This window comes from Zingiber officinale, chromosome 8A (assembly GCF_018446385.1).
Source record: "Zingiber officinale cultivar Zhangliang chromosome 8A, Zo_v1.1, whole genome shotgun sequence".
Lineage (NCBI taxonomy): Eukaryota > Viridiplantae > Streptophyta > Magnoliopsida > Zingiberales > Zingiberaceae > Zingiber > Zingiber officinale.
Window position 1 is genome coordinate 81,188,226 of NC_056000.1, and position 6,703 is coordinate 81,194,928.

Sequence of the window (6,703 nt, forward strand, 5' to 3'; positions counted from 1 at the left end):
GGGGAAGAAACGGCGATGGGAGAAAAAGAAAAAGAAAAGAATAAAATAAATAAACTTTTCCTTGTTAAAATGGGGTAGCCTAAACAGGCCTTTCCGGAGCTCATTTTTATCCCCGTTAACTCGTCCATACGAGCTCCAAAAAATTCTCGAAAAATTTCTAAAAAATCTGGAAAATTCTCTTATTATTATCGGCCATTTTTCGGTATTTTACACTTGGAGGCGCCTTTAGGCGGAAAAGCTGCCAACAGTGCGGAGCTTATCCACACACGGCTGACCCGGGGCTTAAGGGCGTCCTCCATGCAGTTAGAGGCACCCTCAACAGGCTACTTAAGCCTGGTTCAAGCAGCAGCTTGGATAGAACAAAAAATTACAATCTTCCTTCCGTGCTCTACTTACAGAACGATCCGACAAAGATATAACAACACTCCGACGACCAGAAGCTTCAAGTTACTATTTTTATTGTCGGTATAATTTTTATTACTGTTTTAATATTGTACTTCAAATTGTAAAGAATTTCTGAACTTATAGTGATTGCCCACCGAAAGCGATCAATGATCACGGGCCTTGGAATAGGAGTCGCCACAGGTTCTGAACCAAGTAAATCTTGGTGTTTGCATTGTTTCTTTTATTTTCGCTACGCATTTACTCGATAGTGTTAAAAACGAAAGTGAAAGTCATGAGTACTATTCACCCCTTGCACTTTTGATCCGATAATTGGTATCAGAGCGGAATCACTTCGAATTGGTGAAACCACCATTCAAGTAATTTTTCATGGTGATTTTCGATTTTACGAAGTCAATCGAAATTGATAAAATTGCCACCTTCCGATTGCTTTATTGATCGAGTTTTTTCTCATTTCTCGAAGTCGGTGCATCCACAGCTCGAGTTTATTATTTTTTTCTTCTTTATCCTGCACTAATAATCCAAGATCAAGTCTTGGAACAAGTTTACTCGTTTTTTTTTGTGTACGAGATTTTTTCTACTACAATGGCCCATCAAGAAGGCTATAGTACAGCCCGTCCGCCGCTCTTCTCAGGCAAAGACTTCGACTACTGAAAGAGACGAATGGAGTGCTACCTCCAAACCTTGTTCGAAATGTGGATGATCATCAAAATCGGCATCTCACTCCCACTCGACGGTACGGAAAAATCAGTATTATGCGAGAATTGGGACGCAAGTATAATAAAGAAGGTCGAGTCCAACGCCAAAGCAACTTGTACTCTTCAATGTGATCTAACAAAGGAAGAACTAAATCGAGTTGGTGCATTCTCAAGTGTAAAAGAACTATGGGAGAAGTTGATCGAGCTGCACGAAGGCACCTCCGATACGAAAGTAAGTAAGCATGATCTAATTTTAAATAAGTTATATAACATAAAAAATACAGGAAGATGAGACGGCTAGGCAACTTCACACGTGGATACAAGATCTACTGAATGGACTCCATGGGATTGGACAAAAGATGGAGAGTCGAGATGTAATAAGGTACGCACTAAACGTTTTTCCAAGGAATACGTTGTGGGCATCAATGGTAGACGCCTACAAAGTATCCAAGGATTTGTCGTTAATTAAATTAGATGAATTATTTTCTGAATTTGAATTGCATGAACAGACTAATGCACGTCCGGCTAAGAAAGGTATTGCGTTGATTGTAGGTACAAGCAAGGCAAAGGAGGCTAGAAAGAAGCATCAGATTGAACCCGAGTCCGAAGATGAACCGAACTCAGAAGATGACGACGACGAGATAGCAGCTGAACTCGTCAACCTAGTACATAGACTCTACAAAAAGAAGAAGGAATTCACAAAGAAGGACATCAAAAAGGTGATTCAGTCCAAGAAGGCACAATCAAGTCCAAAAGTGAAGTTCGAGGTAACATGCTACAGCTGTAATCAAAAGGGACACATCAAAGCTAACTTTCCAAGCCAAAAGGAAGTGAAGAAACAAAAGAAGAAGAAAGCACTACAAGCAACGTGGGATGAGTCTTTTTCAGAAGATTCTGACGAAGAGCTCGAACAGATGAGCTTCCTTGCACTTACGACCCGGGAACAAGTCGACGAATGAGAAACCAAGAGCGAATCGGAAGCTTAGTCCGAAAGAAGTCACGGATCCGTATCCATTTCCAAAGGCCCTATCCCCACTGTAAGAAATTCACTACATAATTTAGTTAATTATCTAATGTGCAAGTTAGCTAAATCCAATGTTTGGGTCAAATCACTTCAAAAGGAGATAACATCTCTTAAAAAAGTGACTAACCCTAACTCCTTGACTGACCTCGTTCAGATTGGAACCTCAACTCAAGTCCAAAAGCTTGAGGAAGAGAATTCTAGCCTGAAAAATCAAGTCAAGGAACTAAAGGACACGTTGGAACGGTTCGCTTTGGATTCCAAGAATCTTGATTTGATTCTTGGAAAACAGAGAGTTGTTTATAACTAATCCGGAATTAGTTTTAAGGCTAAATGAAAATACAAGTCTTATTTATCCCTTTTAATTAGAGCAATTAGAAAAATAGTCCAAGCATGGGTCCCCAAGTCAAACTTAGTTAATCAAGTTGGACTTGGATAATATTAGGTCCCTAAGGATCAAGCCCACTACCTTGATAGACCTTATCAAGGCTATGATTCAGGGGGAGCCAATAGAAAAACCATTTTTATAAATAGAATTGTTTGATGCTCGTCTTATTGCTTTTATTATAAATGCTTAGATTAGGCTAGATAAGGACCTAGACATGATTTACACTTGACTAGTTAGACCTAGGGGTTTCAAAAGGAAAATTAAATATCCAATTTCTTGGAAAGACTTTGTCTAGAAGTGGTGGATGATCCCATACCAAGAAGACTTAGTGGCTAGCCACGGCTTGGAAGTCAATCTTTGAAATGAATATTTAATTAACTAATTAAAAAATCTGAGTCAAACTCAAATGTAAATTAATCCTTAGATGATAACTTAAAATCCAAGATTAAATTAAACATCTCACAAAAACCTATAAGGTTCCCTGATTGATGACTTAAAAAAGGGTGAGATGGACTTAGGTAAAATTTAGACCTAACCTAATTACTTAACCAATTAATTAACTTAACCTAATTAATTTAATTAATTAACCTAATCAATTTAATTAGTTAACCTAGTTAATTAATAAAGTTAATTTAATAATCAATTAATTAAAATAATTAATAACTCTTAAAACAAATTAATTTAATTTCAAATTTAACTTAATCAAATCAACACAAACTTAAACTTAACTCAATTAAATCTAAAACTTAAAATTTAACTTAACTAATTTAATTTCAAATTTAACTTAATCAAATCAACACAAACTTAAACTTAACAAAATTAAATCTAACTTAAAATTAAAACCAACTTAAAATTAAACTTAAACTTAATTAAAAACCTAAAACTTAATTTAAAAAAAAAAAATAATAATAATAATAGGGTGCATCCCGAAGGCGCCTCCAAATGAAAGGAGGCACCCTCGAGAGCGACGGGAATATTCCCGCCAAAAGGTATGGAGGGTGCCTCCCACCGATATAAGGGGCCCGTCATAACGCATTGAGGGCACCCTCCATGCCGTTGAGGGCGCCCTCAACACTGATTTTTCCAGCGAACAAAGACTTCTGTCCGCGTGTTTTTTTCACGAATCAAGTCACGCTGAGGCGCCCTTTCAACCTGATTTTCTCCTCTTCTTTACTGCAACAATGCAGTTAATCACGACTTATGTGCTCAGTTTTATAACAATCTAAATAGAGTAGATGATCTGACTTACTCCACCAGAGTTGGTGGAAAGGATTTTCAGTTTTCTCCCACCCTCTTATGCACTAGTCTAGGACTTAGGCCATTCACATATTCATTTCTCCATTCACATATTCATTTCTATGTTACCCTAGTAGGGACCTGCCTTTTGGTGAGCCCTACTCCCATATTACCTTAGATACTATCTATATGTATCTTTTTGGGGAGGAGAGACCACCTGTAGTGACTGACTTCAGGTCACTCTCTCTTAGGGTTCAGGATTATATCATGTATCGGGTCCTGACTTCTTGCATTTTGCCAATCGCATCTCGGAATGTTCCAACGATGCGACCTTCTCACTCCTTCTTTTTGTATGCCCTCTGTCAGCGTTTGGATATAGATATAGCATTACATATGTTTCATAACATTATACGTGCATCCGGTCTTGTCACTAGACTCGAGGTCCATATGCCCTATTGTTGTGTCTTGACATATATGTTTTCGACCTTAGAGATAGACACGCCCCAAGGGAGGGTTACTTCCCTTAGTCCTTATGATGAGTTCAGTCAGTGTCAGTTAGCCCTAGTGCATATAGACATTACCGCTCAGGGGATCCTAGCCTAGAGAGGTGGGTCGCAGCTAGCTGTTCAAGCAGAAGAAGAAAAGTCGAGGGAGAGGAGTGGTTAGAGCTTACGGAGGCAGAGATCTTTGGGCATCCTCCTTATTTGGCATGGCCCTCGACCTCAACACAACCCTCGACCTCGACCTCGACCCAGCCCTCCACTTCACTGTCCGCCGAGGATCGACTTACTCGTCTCTAGGAGTCCTCCGCGCAGTTACAGTGATCAGTCTCGGATGATTTCAGCACACTCTGGGGGGAGATGACTACTCTCCGGGATGATATGACTACCAGACTTGAGCAGATCCTTCAGACTCTACAGGCCCCTGAGCGACCACTACCACCACCTACTAACGATGATCAGACTTGATCAGACTATATACATTGCTATGCATTGTATATAATTGACATGCTATCTATAGACAGTATGTTTTGGTTTGTTTGATGAACATGTTTATTAGACAAGGATTTTTTTTTACCTTTTGCTTTCAAGTATTTTAATTTCTAGGAAAAATATTTTCAAAATTCTAATTTTGTTAGTTTTCAAAATTTGAACTTAGCCTAGGTACTTACCCCCTAGAAAGCATGTACCCCTAGGTCTCAACCAGAGCATCTCACAAGCACACCAAGTTCACCTTTCTTGTGTATGAAAAATATTTAGAATAGTGTGAGATACATAGGATACTACCTAGACTTCAGAATGCTTATGTCTGTGCATCAATATAAGTTTGGGCAATACATACCAAATTCAGATTAATCAAATTAAGTTATCCATGCTTAGTCAAACTAACTGGAACACTTACTTAATTTGACTAACCAAGTGAAAGCTACTACCTCTTGGTAAAATAGCTAGTAACTAACGGTTAGATATTTATTTGAAAGTAGATATTTTGTTACTCATGCTTGGACTCTAGGACTTTAAATTTTTTTTTTTTCAAAAATTGATTGGCATTAATCAAAAAAAGGGGGGGGGGGGGGGGGGGGAAAGAAAGATTTTCAAATTAAGCCAAGTTCATGTTTTTTAAAGTTTTTTTAAAAAAGAAGTTTTTTTGCTTTGTTAAACTTTACTTTAAATTGTTTTTAAAACTTGATCATTTTTAAACTTGGTGTTAGAATCAAATTATTTTCAAACTTGGTGTTAACGTGAAATTATTTTTCGTGTTCAAACAAATTATTTTTAAGATTAGTTTTTTAATCAATTTCCTTTAAAGCTTGAACTTACCTAAGTTTAAATTCCTTTAAAGCTAAGTTATTTTCAAAGTCTCTTTCAAATTTTTGCTTCTTTTTACAAAGATATATTTTTAAGTAAGAGCTACCTTTCAGGGGGAGCTAAAAATTTCCTATCTTTTCATTTTTTTTTTTTTTTGAGTAATTTGATATATGGCAAAGGGGGAGAGGAAAGTGAAAGTTAAGTGATTAAAAGGGGAGATACAACAAATTGCAACTAAATGTTTATATTTTTGCAACTAAATGTTTATATTTTTTGCACCTACATACATGCCTACATATTTTTTCACTTGTTTGCACTTGTATCTTGATTTTATGCTTGTACGCATTTATACTACTTTCATATTTTACTTAACTTTGAATTTTGTTGTCATAATAAAAAAGGAGGAGATTGTTAGTGCGGGAAGCATCTGACGATCGAACATGAGTTTTGATAATGGAAAAGGGTTCAAAGTTAAGGTTATTTGTGATCTAACATGTTTGAATGAGTTTGCAGGAAAGTCCTAAGTGTACTTAGGTAAAAGTCTTAGCTGCGGTTAGGCAAGTGGAAAACCTTAGGAGGCGATAACCCTAGATCCTAGGGGGTGGTAACCTTAGGCGGAAAGTCTTAGAGGGTCGAGGGCTTTGGGCAAAAATCCTAGAGTCGGGTACTTTAGGTTGAGAGTCCTGGTGGTCGCGGACCAGGTGAAAAGACTGGATGGGTCATAGAGCGAATGTCCAGCAGAAAGTCCTAGAGCCTCGGGCACTGAGCAAAAGTTCAGTCGGTCTGGAGGATCGGTCTAGCAACAGGTAAACTCTCCTGAGTGGAGTAGGTGAGGACGCGTTCCCTGGTGAGGGAACAGTAGGCGTCAGTTCAACCTAGGGTTTCTGGATGGAAATCCGAAGTCAGAATCGGACAGTCCGGTGACTGTCAAATTCTTATATTAATCTTGTTTAATTTGTGCTAACTCTATTTTACAGGATATGTTTTGTATTTTGTACTAACGTATCTTGTAGGGAGTGAAAAAAGAATTAAAAGCCCGGATGAACAGTGTCCGAGGCACCCTCCATAGAGCTTGGAGGCGCCTCGGGTGCCTTGGCCGAAGCAGCGCAAGAAGCAAGCCGAGGGTGCCCTCCATGGAGCTGGAGGCACC